The sequence below is a fragment of the Triticum urartu genome, chromosome 3A, assembly GCF_056163025.1.
Source record: "Triticum urartu cultivar PI428250 chromosome 3A, HENAU_Tu73, whole genome shotgun sequence".
Classification (NCBI taxonomy): domain Eukaryota; kingdom Viridiplantae; phylum Streptophyta; class Magnoliopsida; order Poales; family Poaceae; genus Triticum; species Triticum urartu.
Window position 1 is genome coordinate 525,703,911 of NC_141875.1, and position 17,182 is coordinate 525,721,092.

The window sequence follows — 17,182 nt, forward strand, 5'->3', positions numbered from 1 at the left end:
TCAATCCATAGGTAGATATGGTGGACTCTCATGGCAAAACTGGTTTAAGGGTATTTGGAAGCACACGTAGTATCTCTACTTGGTGCTGAGAATTTGGCTAGCATGAGGGGGAAAGGCAAGCTCAACATGTTGGATGATCCATGACAACATACTTTATCTCAGATATAAGAAAACATAACCCATTATGTTGTCTTCCTTGTCCAACATCAACACTTTAGCATGTCATATTTTGATGAGTGCTCCCAATCATAGAAGATGTCAATAATAGTATATTTATATGTGAAACCTCTCTTTCCTTATTACTTCTTATTAATTGCAATGATGACCAAAGCTATGTCTGCCAACTTCCAACAACCTTTAATCATCACACTCTTTCTATGTGAAGTCATTACTATCAATAAGATCAATATGAACTTTTGTTTCTTTTTATTCTTTTTCTCTTTTCTTTTATTCACCCAAGATTATAGCAAGAAAATCAAGCCCTTGACTCAACACTAATCTTTATTATATAGCTCACGGACTCGATTACATAGAAGGATAATAAAGCAAAACTCACAACTAGATCATGCCATAAACTTTATTCTACTAGATCAAAATACTACCAAAAGGATCGAACTAAGAAAAATGGTAAAGATAAAAGTGATGGTGATACGATATCGGGGCACCTCCCCCAAGCTTGGCTGTTGCCAAGGGGAGTGCCCATACCCATGTGATTATGTCTCTCTTTTCGGGGATGGTGATGTGATGTTTTTGGCGATGATGCCCTTCAAAATACGATTCTCCTCCTCAAGCTTGTTGACTTGCTGCTTGAGATCCATTATTTCCTTTCGGAGTTTTCCTGTAACAGCCAAAGCTCCCTGCACACAAGGGTGCTGCATAGCCGCAGGAGAACTAGTGACACTCTTTTTCATATTCTCATAAGAAAGAAATCTAACATTGGAAGGGATAACTGAGTTTGGAATAGCTGAGCTCTGCAGTTCTCCCATTGTGAATCCAGCTCGGAAGCGAGAGGTGACTTCTTAATCCTCCATGGCATCTACCCTCATTAGGTCAGTCTCCATCTCTTCCTCCGTTGTTGGCTCAAAGTGATCAGGGTCGCTGTTTGCCCTTGGTTCCAGTGCCGGATTAGATACTCGGCTCTCCCCGACTGACTCTTGGGAAGACATCTTGCTCTAATCTGCAGCAGCAACAACTCAAAACAAAAACAAAGGATATTTGTGTGATACGGGAGTCAAAACCTTTGGGAGAATATATAATGAATTTTTACCGACCAAAATACGTATCATGCAAGAAAACAGAGTCCGGAAGGCACACGAGGAGCTCACGAGGTAGGGGGGCGCGCCCAGGGGGGTAGGGTGCGCCCTCCACCCTCGTGGGGCCCTCGTGTCCTTCCCTGACTGCTACTTAATTTTCTATTTTTCTAAATATTCCAAAACGGAGAAATATTGCCTTAAAAATTGTTTTGGAGTCGGTTTACTTACCGTACCACATACCTATTCCTTTTCGGAGTCTGAAACGTTCTGGAAAGTGTCCCTTATGTATTCCTCCGGGCTTACGGTTTCAATAATATTGGTTTCAACATTTATGGGATTACTTGAGATATAATGTTTGATTCTTTGACCGTTTACCATCTTCGGATTTGTGCCCTCGAAGTTGTTGATTTTTATGGCACCAGAACGATAGACCTCCTCGATAACATAGGGGCCTTCCCATTTAGAGAGAAGTTTCCCTGCAAAAAATCTTAAACGAGAGTTGTATAGCAATACATAATCACCTACATTAAACTCACGCTTTTGTATCCTTTTGTCATGCCATCTTTTAACCTTTTCTTTAAACAACTTGGCATTTTCATAAGCTTGGGTTCTCCATTCATCAAGTGAGATAATATCAAATAACCTCTTTTCACAGGCAAGTTTAAAATCATAGTTGAGCTCTTTAATAGCGCAATATGCCTTATGTTCTAGTTCGAGAGGTAAGTGACATGCTTTTTCATATACCATTTTATATGGAGACATACCCATAGGATTTTTATATGCAGTTCTATAAGCCCATAATGCATCATCAAGTTTCTTGGACCAATTCTTTCTAGACCTATTGACAGTCTTTTGCAAAATTAATTTGAGTTCTCTATTACTCAATTCTACTTGACCACTAGACTGTGGGTGATACGGAGATGCAATTCTATGATTGACATCATATTTAGCAAGCATTTTACGGAAAGCACCATGAATAAAATGTGAACCACCATCAGTCATTAAATACCTAGGGACTCCAAACCTCGGAAAAATAACTTCTTTAAGCATTTTAATAGAAGTGTTATGATCAGCACTACTAGTTGGAATAGCTTCTACCCACTTAGTAGCGTAATCAACAGCAACTAAAATATGTGTATATCCATTAGAGGCAGGAAAAGGTCCCATATAATCAAAGCCCCAAACATCAAACGGTTCAATAACAAGTGAATAATACATAGGCATTTCTTGACGTCTACTAATATTACCAATTCTTTGACATTCATCACAGGATAGGACAAACTTACACGCATCCTTGAAGAGAGTAGGCCAATAAAAACCGGATTGCAATACCTTATGTGCAGTTCTATCTCCCGTGTGGTGTTCTCCATAAGTTTCGGAGTGGCACTTGCGTAGGATCTGTTCCTGTTCATGCTCAGGTACACAACGTATAATAACACCATCTACTCCTTCTTTATAAAGATGTGGGACATCCCAAAAGTAATGTCTCAAATCGTAGAAGAACTTTTTCTTTTGTTGGTATGTGAAGCTAGGTGGTATAAATTTAGCAACTATGTAATTAGCATAATCAGCATACTAAGGGGTACTACGAGAAGTACTTATGACATTTAATTGTTCATCAGGAAAGCTATCATCAATAGGTAGTGGGTCATCAAGAACATTCTCTAACCTAGATAAGTTGTCTGCAACGGGGTTCTCAGCTCCTTTTCTATCAATAATATGCAAATCAAATTCTTGTAGCAAGAGAACCCATCTAATAAGTCTAGGTTTAGCATCTTTCTTCTCCATAAGATATTTAGTAGCAGCATGATCAGTGTGGATAGTTACTTTAGAATCAACAATATAAGGTCTGAACTTATCACAAGCAAATACAACTGCTAAAAGTTCTTTTTCAGTAGTAGCATAATTTCTTTGAGCATTGTCTAGAGTCTTACTAGCATAATGGATAACATTTAATTTCTTATCGACTCTTTGCCCTAGAACAGCACCTACAGCATAGTCACTAGCATCACACATAATTTCAAAGGGTAAATTCCAATCAGGTGGCTGAACAATAGGTGCAGAGACTAATGCGTTCTTAAGTATTTCGAATGCTTCTACACAATCATCATCAAAGACAAATGGTATATCTTTATGTAATAAATTAGTCAGAGGCCGAGAAATTTTCGAGAAGTCCTTAATGAACCTCCTATAAAATCCGGCGTGACCAAGGAAACTTCTTATACCTTTGATGTCCTTGGGACATGGCATCTTTTCAATAGCATCAACCTTGGGTTTATCAACTTCAATATCTCTTTCAGAAACTTTATGCCCCAAGACAATACCCTCATTAACCATAAAGTGGCACTTTTCCCAATTCAAGACAAGATTAGTTTCTTCACATCTCTGCAAAACTCGATCAAGATTGCTCAAGCAATCATCAAAAGAAGATCCATAGACGAAAAAGTCGTCCATGAAAAGCTCACAAATATTTTCACAAAAGTCAGAGAATATAGCCATCATGCATGTTTGAAAGGTAGCAGGTGCATTACATAAACCAAAAGGCATACGTCTATAAGCAAAAGTACCAAAAGGGCATGTAAAAGTAGTCTTTGATTGATCTTTAGCCGACACAGGTATTTGAGAGAAACCAGAATAAACATCTAGAAAGCAGTAATGTGTATGTTTGCATAATCTTTCTAGCATTTGATCGATAAAAGGTAAGGGGTAATGATCTTTCTTAGTAGCCTTATTTAATTTGTGGAAATCAATTACCATCCTATAACCTGTAATAATTCTTTGTGGAATCAATTCATCTTTATCATTAGGAACAACAGTAATACCTCCCTTCTTAGGGACACAATGAACATGACTTACCCACTGACTATCAGCAATGGGATAAATTATACCTGCCTCCAGAAGCTTTAGTATTTCTTTTCTTACCACTTATTTCATTTTAGGATTCAGACATCGTTGAGGATCACGAACCGGTTTGGCATCTGCTTCCAAATTTATTTTATGTTGACATAGAGTGGGACTAATGCCCTTAAGATCATCAAGAGTATATCCAATAGGAGCAAGGTGCTTCTTCAGAGTTTTCAATAATCTTTCTTCTTCATGCTCTGAAAGGTTAGCACTAATAATAACAGGATATATCTTCTTTTCATCAAGATAAGCATATTTAAGATTATCAGGCAATGGTTTAAGCTCAAACACGGGATCACCCTTAGGTGGAGGGGGATCCCCTAGGATTTCAACAGGCAAATTGTGTTTCAGAATAGGTTCCTGTTTAAAGAATATTTCATCTATTTCCCTTCTTTCATTCATAAACATATCTTTCTCATGGTCTAGCAAATATTGTTCTAAACGATCATTAGGAGGTACGGCAATAGAATAAAGACCAATAATTTCATCCTTACTAGGAAATTCTTCTTCACGGTGTTGTTTACTAAATTTAGAGAAATTAAACTCATGAGTCATATCATCTAAGCCGACAGTAACAACATCCCTTGTGCAATCTATGGTAGCATTAACAGTATTTAAGAAGGGTCTACCAAATATAATGGGACAAAAGCTATCTTGTGGGGAACCAAGAACAAGAAAATCAGCAGGATTTTTAGTTTTCCCACACAAGACTTCAACATCTCTAACAATTCCCATTGGTGAAATAGTATCTCTATTAGCAAGTTTAATAGTAACATCAATTTCTTCTAACTCAACAGGTGCAATGTCATGCATAATTTCTTTGTATAAGTCAATAGGTATTGCACTAGCACCCATATCACATAAGCCATGATAACAATGATCTCCTATTTTAACAGAAATAGCAGGCATGCCTATCATAGGTCTAGGTTTATCTGTATCACAGGGTTTAGCAATTCTAGCAGTTTCATCACAGAAATAAATAACATGCCCATCTATATTATCAGACAAGAGATCTTTAACAATAGCAATATTAGGTTCAACTTTAACTTTCTTAGGAGGTGTGTATGTTTTAATATTGCTTTTACGAACCACAATTGAAGCTTTAGCATGATCCTTTATCCTAACAGGGAAAGGTGGTTTCTCAACATAACAAGTAGGAACAATAGGATCATTATAAGTGACAGTCTTTTCTTCAACTTTAATAGGTGCAGCTACTTTTACTTCTATGGGAGGATGATATTTAAACCACTTCCCCTTAGGGAGATTAACATAAGTAGCAAAAGATTCACAGAAAGAAGCTACTATCTCAGAATCAAGTCCATATTTAGTGCTAAACTTACAAAAAATATCGGTATCCATAAAAGATTTAACACAATCAAACTTAGGTGTCATACCTGACTCCTTACCATTGTCGAGGTCCCAATCTTCAGAGTTGCATTTAATTCTATCCAATAAATCCCATCTAAATCCAATAGTCTTCATTGTCGGCGTTCTGGGAACGGGGGTCCCCAGACTTGCCTGCCTGCGGCCTGCGGCGTGGCTCAAAGGGGGGCCCAGCACGGCCCATCTTCACCAACACAAACTCAAGACCCTCGCGAGGGGCCAAGCCTCGCGGGGCGGACGACACGGAGCTTCCTTAGGCACGGCCTCGTCAGGCTGGCTCACGAGGAGGCAGAGAGATCAAGGCGGGGTACCTCGCGAGGTGCCCGTGACGCAAGCCATGACGACTCAGGGCGCCAGGCGGGTGCCAGCCCGCGCAGCGTCCTCCTTTCCTCTTTGGTGCAAAGGGGGTAAGCGCAGCCGCGGAGTACCGAGGCATCAGGCAAAGGTTGCCATTTCGGTGCAACGAGACCAAGACCAGGAGGACTACGAGACAGAGGTCACCATGGGGCCCAAGACGGCGTCATCACTAGAGCTTTGCGCAGGCGAAGACTACTTTTGTCAGGATAGCTGATACTTGCTGTCCCCTTTCAAATTAGCCCGCCATTATTGGCTCCCTTCCCGCTCAATATTTGGGAAGAGGACCAGGGCCTCTATAAATAGGACCAGACACCCACATGGCAAAGGGTCGACCAGTTGGAAAGAGGGAGAGAGAGAGAAAGGTGGCTGAACTCCTCCCAGCAGTTCATCGCCCCAGCCAAGAACAGACCCTCGCGAGGCTGTTCTCCCTTGCATTGTTCATCATCTTCAGCCCAAGAGGCAATCCACACACCACACACTGGAGTAGGGTATTATACCACAACGGTGGCCCGAACCAGTATAAACCCTGTGTCCCTTGTGTTGTTCTTTTCATAGCTTTGATCCTAGCGCGGCGGAGGGGTGCAGGTAGGTAGGAGGAGAAATCTCCGCGCGCACCCAATGTTCGAACCTCAAGGGTCAGCCAGAACCCGAAATCCGACATTTGGCGCGCCAGGTAGGGGTGCGCCGGAATTCGTCTTCCACCGCCCCGCTCTCCTCCGAAATCACACTCATGTCTAACGCACGTCGGGCCCACGCGGAGTGCCGGGCCGCCCTCACTTCCCGCGTCGCCCAGACAGCCCCTGTCGGCGAGCGTCCTCGCCATTCCCCGTCACCTGCCGTCAACGCCACCACCGGCCCGGCGGGGGACGAGCAGCAAGCATCGTCTCAGCATCCATCCGTGCGCCAAGACGGCCGCACCACGACTCCCTCGCTCGCCCCAGCTGGATCTTCGTCCCGCGCGCTCCGCGCGCCCATGGAGGCTCGGGCTGCACTCGTCGCGGCGAACGAGCTCCTGCGCTACCGTCCCGTCGACGACGTCTACGAAGATTGGCTCGGCCGCGTTGCCGAGCTCGTCCGCGCTGCAGGGGGTTCTTCCGTGCCGTCCGTTCCGCTGCACCGCACCCCGCCCCGCGCGGGCGACGAGGCTCCGGCGGCGCCCTGGCCGCCTCCTCCCCAAGAAGACGCCATGGCTCCAAGGCGCGTGGCCCCTGGGCGGAACCCGCTCCGTCAGGTGCCAGCGCGGCAAGATCAGAGCTGCCAAGAAGTCCCTCGCCCGCTAGAAGGTGCCCGGGCGCTCCCTGCTCCAGCACGTCGCGACCATCCCCCTGCTCCGGCGCGTGGGGACATGCAAGACCAGGCTCTCCGTCACCCAAGGCCTCCCGTGGCAACGACAGGCTGCCGCGCCTACACCACCGAGCTGCGCAGCGTCGCGTGGCCAGGCAAGTTCAAGCCGGACCTGCCTCCTCGCTACGACGGCATGGCCGACCCTGCGGAGTTCCTCCAGCTCTACGAGCTGGGCATTGAAGCTGCCAACGGAGACGAGAAGGTCATGGCGAACTGGTTTCCCATGGCGCTCAAGGACGGGGCCCGCACCTGGCTCCTGAACCTGGCTCCAGGCACAATCTCCTCCTGGGAAGAGATGCGCTCTTGCTTCATCGCCAACTTCCAAAGTACTCGCGACCGGCCACCCTCCGTGAGCGACATGCGCCGCGTCAAGCAACAACCCGGGGAGACCCTGCAGAAGTACATCCAGCGCTTCAACAACGCACGCCTCAAGATTCCCAAGGTGACTGAAGAGGCCATCATCTCAGCCTTCTCCGACGGCGTGCGCGACGTCAAGATGAAGGAGGAGCTGGCGATGCATGAAGACCTGTGCACTTCTTTGGAGCTATTCAACTTGGCGAACAAGTGCGCCAGGGCTGAGGAAGGGTGTCTCTCCCTCCTTGAGCTGCCTGCCGCAGACCCAGAAGAGAAGAAGCTCAAGGCCAAGGAAGTGAAGCGCAAGGGGGCTGCCGTGCTCGCGGCAGAACCAGACACCAAGCGGGGCAGAGATCAGCCCGAGCCTCCCAAGGGCAGCCGGTACTGCGTGTACCACGACCTCCACACCCACAACACCAGCGAATGCCAAGAACTCCGAGCCGTGCGTGAAGGAAGGATCGGCCGTCGCCCTGACCGTGGTGACCGGGGATACGGCCAAGGAGGAGGAAGGAACGCAGGGCGCTGGGAAGACCGTGGCCCGCGCCAGGGGTGGCGCGACCAACCTCGTGAGGATCGCTGGCAAGACCCACCTCGCGAGGGAGGCTGGAGGGATCAGCCTCGCGAGGATCGCCCACAAGGCAACACAGGCCTCCCACCGCTACCGCCGCAGCCAAGGAGGAACGAGGACCGCCACCAGGACGAGGAGGCTGGGGGATTCCAGGAGCCTCGCGCGATCGCCTGCATCCTGGGCGGAGCTCAGGCCCCAGCCTCTCAGCGCATCTTCAAGCAGTTCGCCCGCGAAGTGAATGCAGCCCTCCCCAGGCTCGAAGCCACACGCCCTCTCAGGTGGTCGGCGTGTGCCATCACCTTTAGCTCAGCAGATCATCTCAAGTGTGCGGCTACAGCCGGAGTCCTCCCGATGATTTGTTCCCCAATCATCAGCAACGTGGTGCTCACCAAGACCCTCATCGATGGCGGGGCAGGGCTCAACGTCCTGTCCGTAGAGACGTTCAACAACCTCCAAGTGCCCTACAGCCAGTTTCAGCCAACCAAGCCCTTCTCCGGTATCACCGACGACTCCATGGTCCCGATCGGGCAGGTCCGCCTCCCCGTCACCTTCGGGGCACGCGACAACTACCGCACCGAGCTCATCGACTTCGACGTCGCTCACATCTGCCTGCCGTACAACACCATCCTCGGGTACCCGGCGCTGGCCAAGTTCATGGCCGTGACTCACCACGGCTACAACGTCCTCAAGATGCCAGGAAGCGGCGGAGTCATCACGGTGCCCTGTGAAGAGAAGGAAGCAGTGTGTTCCCTGGAGCGAGCCTTTCAGGCCGCATCACTGGAGGACCCAGATCGCGGAAGCAGGAGGCTTCCCGAGGCCGCCCCCAAGAAGAAGAAGACATCGTCCGGCCTGGCCCATCAGGAGGTAGGCCCCTCTGGGCCTGTGCCTGCCCCGGGGAAACCTCCTTCCATCGCATAGGAAAGCGCGCCCGGCGCCCTCCTCAGGCAGGGCTCGGGGGCTCTCCCTTGGAGGGCCACCGACCTAGCAAGGGTCACGAGGGAGGCGCTGGGGCACCACATGGAGGCGTGTTTCGGAGCACGTTTCCCTCAAGAAGGAGCAAGGCAAGGAGATCCAGACCCACAGGAGTTCGTCAGCAAGGCCATTCAGGAGCTACAGGAGTCCAGAGTCATGAGAGGCGCCCGCCGCCTACCAGCAGTGGCTCCCCATCTAGGCGAGGATGGCGGGCTGCGCGTCTACGTCGACGTACCAGGGCTCAACCAAGTCGCCTCCCTGGAGCGCCTCTGGCCCTCGCGAGTGGGGCGCTGCGGAGGTCCACCCCACAGCTACGTTCGCATGCCTTACGGCTTGCCGAGCGCGGCTGACGCGTACCAGCGCCTCATGAGGGGCATCCCGGAGGCGCAAGAGGCCAGGTGCTCCGCAGCCCTGGCGGAGATGAAGATGGCCCGCGAGGAACCACCAGCGCCTCCGGAGCCTCCCGAGGCCCCTGGGCCTGGGGGCTCATGAGGATCGGCTTCCGCAGCCCACCGAGCCAGCTACACCAACACCCCTTCGTCTTCAGCATCATCAGGTGACATCTTTCAAGTTTCACTTCCAGCTGGGAGCGCCCCCAGGGCTGCATTATTCCCAGGCCGCGTGGGTCCATCCCTGCGGCGTGTATCCCTTTTATTTCGCGTCGCTAGCTTACCTTGTTGGGGGCGCCCCTCGGGCTGCATGATCCCCAAGTCGCTCGGGCCTGACCCAGTGATCTCCGCATCTACTTGAACGAATCCACTCCTTCCCGGCTAATGTGCTTTACCTAGTTGCCTGCTCAGCTGACGCCAACTAACGGAGCTGCTCCCAAACGGCACGACGCTTGTGCATGGGTCCGTCCCTGCAACACCGACGAACCTGGATGGCTGAGCTCTGGCCGCGGCAGCCCCGCATAGCGTCACCTCGTCAAGCCTTCAGTGCCTCACTACCCTTCGGAAGCAACCAATGGCTGACCGTCAATTGTTATGGCAACCCCTTGCTTTTTCTATGGTGGACCTGCAGGACCTCCTGAAGGAGCCGCGTCAGGCGAGGCTCTTGCTGTGTCTCCTTCGCTCTCGTCCGCGCGAACCGCTTGCACGTTAAAGGGGGGGGGGGTACCTGAGCATCGCGACTCAGGGCTCTTACTGGCTCTCCAGCCCTCACCCTCTGGCCTTGACCACGGCATCACGACCTGGCATACTAGCGACGGCTGAGACTTGCTCGAGGGTCGGGACCCGAGGACGTAGAGCAGAAAGGGGAGCAAAGGCGAGAGGGTAGAGACATGCGAGGACTTCGCCGAGCAACCTCGCGCCTGCCGATGCACGGACCCGGCCACACACCAGAGAGCGGCCCCTGATCCTTGAGATAAGTTATCGCCCGGAAGCGCCAGCTACCGTAGCACCATCCCTGCACCTAACGCTATCCCGTGTTAGTGACGTCGCTCCCCTTTCTCACCAGAGAGCGGCCCCTGATCCTTGAGATAAGTTATCGCCCGGAAGCGCCAGCTACCGTAGCACCATCCCTGCACCTAACGCTATCCCGTGTTAGTGACGTCGCTCCCCTTTCTCACCGAACGACGGCTGCTTGGGCGCAAAAGGGGACCTCCTGAGCATCGCGACTTAGGGGCTCTTACCGGACTCCGGGTTGCTCACCTCCTGGCCTTGACCATGGCATCGCGACCTGGCATACCAGCGACGGCTGAAGCCGCCTTGGGACTGGGACCTGTCGGCGCAGAGCACCAAGCCCTCGTGAGGTTCGAAAGGGAGGACCGAGCTAAGACGGGATGAGCAACTCGCGTAAATCTACGGCAAGGGTTATATTAACAAACAGGATCACAGGCACCTTACAAGCCCCCACGGGGCGCGCTTTTGGTTCCTCACAGGGAACAGATCCTAAAGAGATGCAAACTACGCGCATCGCTACAAAAGATGCCATCATCAACAGTGGGCCGCCAAGTACCGACGCCAACCCCATCCAGATCAGAGTCGGCGGCGGCCTGACGAGCCTGCCCTGCTCCGGGAGCGACGCCGGCTCGGGGGCTCGTAGCTGTCGTCGCTCGTCTCCGGAGTCGCGAAGGGCTCGCCGGAGTCGCTGGAGCCTCCGACGTCTCCACCGCCTGAGGAGCCGCCAAGGGAGCGATTGGCGAGCCCGGTCCTCGTCACAGCAGGGCCCTGGCCGTCTTCACCGGGGCAGCACTCCAACCGGCACCCGTCCGCGTCGAAGACCTTGAGGAGCATCACCGAAGCACCGTCGTAGTCCAAGTGGATCGCGAAGACGCCCCTTGTCCTGCAAACCCGGGCAATCTCTCTCCAGCCCCGGGTCATGTAGACCTCGCCCGGGGCGACGACCGCGACCTCTGCCTCGGTCGCGAGGGTGCTGCAGCCGGCGTGCTGCAGCCAGAGCTCCAGGCGCTCCCCCTGTGGGATGACGGAGGCAAAGAAGGGAGGAAGACGGATCCAAGACTGAAGAGGAATGGCGACGTGGAGCACGAACTCTTGGGAGGAGCCCTCGGTGTGGACCCCAGGGGGGACGACCCACACCTTCGTGACCCGTTGGCGCCGGCGGCGGCGCCGCCCGTGGTAGTCAGCATCGGCTCCTTCGGGGCCCTCGACGTGGGCGTACAATGGAAGCGGGAACCCCGGCGGCGCCCGCTCGCCCCAAGGCCTCGACACCACCTGAAGGGCCCCCTCGTCCGGGCCATGGTGGACATGCCGTTTCTTCGGCAGAAGTGGGTCTGGTCCCTCTCGGGGAGCCTTTCCCTTCTCTGCCGACGAGAACCGGCAGATCGGAGCCATCACAGCAAGACGGAGCAAGAATCGGGAAGAAGGAGAAGCAAGGAGGGATGGACTGGAAGGACGCACGACATTCCGTACTTATAGCCGGCGGAGGCCAACCGCCGACCTCCACGATCGCAGGTAATCATGAGCCGTTTTGCATGCAGGGACTTGTCCAATCCGAGCAGTTGCCGAGGCGCCGTGGGGAAGTGGAGATGCCCACGTCCAGTCAACCGCCACGCGGCGCCCAAGGCCGCAGGCTGTTAGGGCCCGCGGCGCTTCGCTCTTGCCCTTCCGCCTCCCTGCACGGCCAAGTCCGGGCGCGCCTTGGGCCCGGTGGCTACTGTCGGCGTTCTGGGAACGGGGGTCCCCAGATTTGCCTGCCCGCGGCCTGCGGCGTGGCTCAAAGGGGGGCCTAGCACGACCCATCTTCACCAACACAAACTCAAGACCCTCGCGAGGGGCCAAGCCTCGCGGGGCAGACGACACGGAGCTTCCTTAGGCACGGCCTCGTCAGGCTGGCTCACGAGGAGGCGGAGAGATCAAGGCGGGGTACCTCGCGAGGTGCCCGTGACGCAAGCCATGACGACTCAGGGCGCCAGGTGGGTGCCAGCCCATGCAGCGTCCTCCTTTCCTCTTTGGTGCAAAGGGGGCAAGCACAGCCGCGGAGTACCGAGGCATCAGGCAAAGGTTGCCATTTCGGTGCAACGAGACCAAGACCAGGAGGACTACGAGACGGAGGTCACCATGGGGCCCAAGACGGCGTCATCACCAGAGCTTTGCGCAAGCGAAGACTACTTTTGTCAGGATAGCTGATACTTGCTGTCCCCTTTCAAATTAGCCCGCCATTGTTGGCTCCCTTCCCGCTCAATATTTGGGAAGAGGACCAGGGCCTCTATAAATAGGACCAGACACCCACATGGCAAAGGGTCGACCAGTTGGAAAGAGGGAGAGAGAGAGAAAGGTGGCTGAACTCCTCCCAGCAGTTCATCGCCCCAGCCGAGAACAGACCCTCGCGAGGCTGTTCTCCCTTGTATTGTTCATCATCATCAGCCCAAGAGGCAATCCACACACCACACACTGGAGTAGGGTATTACACCACAACGGTGGCCCGAACCAGTATAAACCCTGTGTCCCTTGTGTTGTTCTTTTCATAGCTTTGATCCTAGCGCGGCGGAGGGGTGCAGGTAGGTAGGAGGCGAAATCTCCACGCGCACCCCAGTGTTCGAACCTCAAGGGTCTGCCGGAACCCGAAATCCGACATTCATCATAAAAGAGCCAACACAAGAAGTATCGAGCATGGTGCGGTTATTTTCAGAAAGCCGAGCATAAAATTTTTGAATAATCATTTCTCTTGAGAGCTCATGATTGGGGCATGAATATAACATTTATTTAAGCCTCCCCCAAGCTTGAGCGATGCTTTCTCCTTCGCGAGGCCAAAAACTATATATATAATTGCGATCATGATGAACAAGATGCATAGGGTAATACTTTTGATGAAATTCCAATTTCAATCTTCTATAGTTCCATGATCCCATATCATCACATAGCCTATACCATGTCAATGCGTCTCCCTTCAAAGATAAAGAGAAGACCTTCTTCTTAGCAACAACATCGGGTATACCTGCAAGCTTAAATAATCCACAAACTTCATCCACATATATTAGGTGTTCATCAGGATGCTTTGTTCCATCTCCTGTAAAAGGATTAGCTAGCAGTTTTTCTATCATACTCGAAGGATACTCATAAGGAATTTCATTTTCATATTCATTTTCAATAGGTTCAGAAGGTTGAGGAGAAACTCTTTGCTCTACTGGTCGGGGTGAAGATACCCCGAACAAGCCCCTCAGAGGATTACTTTCCATAGTAACAAGTGACATTAAATTTCAGCACACTATATAAATTTTTCCTTACCAAATTCAAGCTACCAAAGGCGCTTCACTCCCCGGCAACGACGCCAGAAAAGAGTCTTGATGACCCATAAGTATAGGGGATCTATCATAGTCCTTTCGATAAGTAAGAGTGTCGAACCCAACGAGGAGCAGAAGGAAATGATAAACGGTTTTCAGCAAGGTATTCTCTGCAAGTACTGAAATAAGTGGTAATAGATAGTTTTGTGGTGAGATAATTTGTAACGAGCAACAAGTAAAAAAAGTAAATAAAGTGCAGCAAGGTGGCCCAATCCTTCTTGTAGCAAAGGAAAAGCCTGGAAAAACTCTTATATAAGGAAGAGCGCTCCTGAGGACACATGGGAATATCGTCAAGCTAGTTTTCATCACGTTCATATGATTCGCGTTCGGTACATTGATAATTTGATATGTGGGTGGACCGGTGCTTGGGTGTTGTTCTTACTTGAACAAGCATCCCACTTATGATTAACCTCTATTGCAAGCATCCACAACTACAACAAAAGTATTAAGGTAAACCTAACCATAGCATGAAACATATGGATCCAAATCAGCCCCTTACGAAGCAACGCATAAACTAGGGTTTAAGCTTCTGTCACTCTAGCAACCCATCATCTACTTATTACTTCCCAATGCCTTCCTCTAGGCCCAAATAATGGTGAAGTGTTATGTAGTCGACGTTCACATAGCACCACTAGAGGCTGACAACATACATCTCATCAAAATATCGAACGAATACCAAATTCACATGACTACTAATAGCAAGACTTCTCCCTTGTCCTCAGGAACAAACGTGACTACTCACAAAGCATATTCATGTTCATAATCAAAGGGGTAATAATATGCATAAAGGATCTGAACATATGATCTTCCACTAATTAAACCAACTAGCATCAACTACAAGGAGTAATTAACACTACTAGCAACCTACTAGCACCAATCCTGGACTTGGAGACAAGAATTGGATACAAGAGATGAACTAGGGTTTTGAGATGAGATGGTGCTGATGAAGATGTTGATGGAGATTGCCCTCTCCCGATGAGAGGAGCGTTGGTGATGATGATGGCGATGATTACCCCTCCGGGAGGGAAGTTTCTCCGGCAGAACAGCTCCACCGGAGCTCTAGATTGGATCCGCCAAGGTTCCGCCTCATGGCGGCGGAGTTTCGTCCCGAAAGGTTGCTTCTTATTTTTTTCTCGACGAAAGACTTCATATAGGAGAAGATGGTCATCGGAGAGCCACCAGGGGGCCCACGAGGTAGGGGGCGCGCCCTAGGGGGGGGGGGGCGCCCCCACTCTCATGAGCAGGGTGTGGGCCCCCTGGTCTTCATCTTTGGTGATGATTTTTCATTATTTATTATAAGGTGTTCCGTGGAGTTTCATGACTTTTGGAGTTGTGCAGAATAGGTCTCTAATATTTGCTCCTTTTCCAGCCCAGAATTCCAGCTGCCGGCATTCTCCCTCCTTATGTAAACCATGTAAAATAAGAGAGAATAGCCATAAGTATTGTGACATAATGTGAAATAACAACCCATAATGCAATAAATATCGATATAAAAGCATGATGCAAAATGGACGTATCAATCCTCTATTCGGCCTTTCTTCGCGAACGCCAAACAGAGCATCAGGGGCTACTGTCTATGCGGTAATATTTTGCTATATTTTGATTGCTTACCTGAAAGCCTGTTAGGAGGCTGGCACAAGCTTCGGTTAGTCCGTTTTTGGCGGACTGAACTTTCTCGATCACCGCACTCATGATAGTGCGATGCTCTTCGTCGACGGAAGCGCCGCGAAGCGCTTCCAGCAAGTTGTCTGGTGCCTCTGGATGGACAGAGGCCACCGGCACGGGCGGCTTGCCCCTCTTAACGGGGGATCGCCTGCCAGAGTCCAGAACCACCGAAGGTTCCGGCGTAGTGTTCGGTTGGGGGCCGAACTTGGAGCCCGTGGGAGCCTTGCTCCCTTTGCACCCAGGGTCCGGAAGGTCGCCTCGAGGCGCCCCCAGGACTACCTCCCCTCGGCTTGGTGCCTTTTGAGACAACACCTCGACGTTGTTCGTAGGGCAAGGGGTGGAGGCGGTCGGAAGTGAATCGTTATTCATATCCGACGAGTCCAAAGAAATGTCCGACGAAGATACGTCGATACAGGCTCGGGACGGACTGCATAATCATATTCGGCGTAGGGAGAAGTAGTGCAATGAAACCTACCATGAATTACTATGGTATCCGGATACTTACGACTTCGCCAGGGGCTTGTCCCAGGGTAACCACTCGTCGCCACTGTAGGCGGCCGTTGTGGAGCAGTCCGGAAGGAGGTTCCTTCCCTTCTTGGACCCTTTGGCCTCCCTGTTTGGGGCGGCCTTCCTTTTCTTGTCTCCCCTGACTGGGGGGGGGGGAGAACTTTCCTCTTCCTCCTCCTCATTTTCGTGGGAGGAGTGTGCTTTGGAGTTATCGGACGATGAGTCCGACATAACCTTGCGCCGAAGACCCTTTCGGGTCCCCGTGGCCTTCTTCTTGGCCTTCTTCACCAGCACCTCGTAAGGCGCCGGAACCAGCATCTCCATCAAGAGAGCATCTGCAGGATCTTCAGGCAGGGGGGCGGGGCAATTGATATGCTCCGCTGTCTCTACCTAGTCCTTTTAGTGGCATGGAAGCTTAGATCCCGCACATGATTAAACTGGGGCAAATAAATATCTTGTGAGATATAAAAACTTACCGGATTGGCATGGCGCTTTGCGCTGAGTCCGCGGTCCTCGGTAAGGGGAGGAGGTACCTCGGCGCCCTTGAACAGCACCTTCCAGACGTCCTTGTGCGTCGTGTCGAAGAGCTCGCAGCGTCTGGTGCTTGGCCAGGTCAAACTCCCACAAATTGAATACCTGTCATTGACACAGGAGGATCCGGCGGAAGAGCATGACCTGGACCACGTTGATGAGCTTGATTTTCTTGCTCATCATGTTCTTGATGCAGGTCTGGAGTCTGGTCAGCTCTACCGGGGAACCCCAGGACAGGCCCTTCTCTTTCCAGGAGGTGAGCCGCGTGGGGATTCCGGATCGAAATACGGGGGCCGACACACAGTTGGTGTCGCGCGGCTCGGTGATGTAGAACCACCCCGATTGCCATCCCTTTATGGTCTCCACATAGGAGCCTTTGAGCCAGGTAACATTAGGCATTTTGCCCACCATGGCGCCTCCGCACTCCGCTTGCTGGCCGATCACCACCTTCGGTTTAACATTGAAGGTCTTCAGCCATAGGCTGAAGTGGGGCCCGATGCGGAGGAAGGCCTCACACACGACGATAAACGCCGAGATGTTGAGGATGAAATTGGGGGCCAGATCATGAAAATCCAGCCCGTAGTATAACATGAGCCCGCAGAC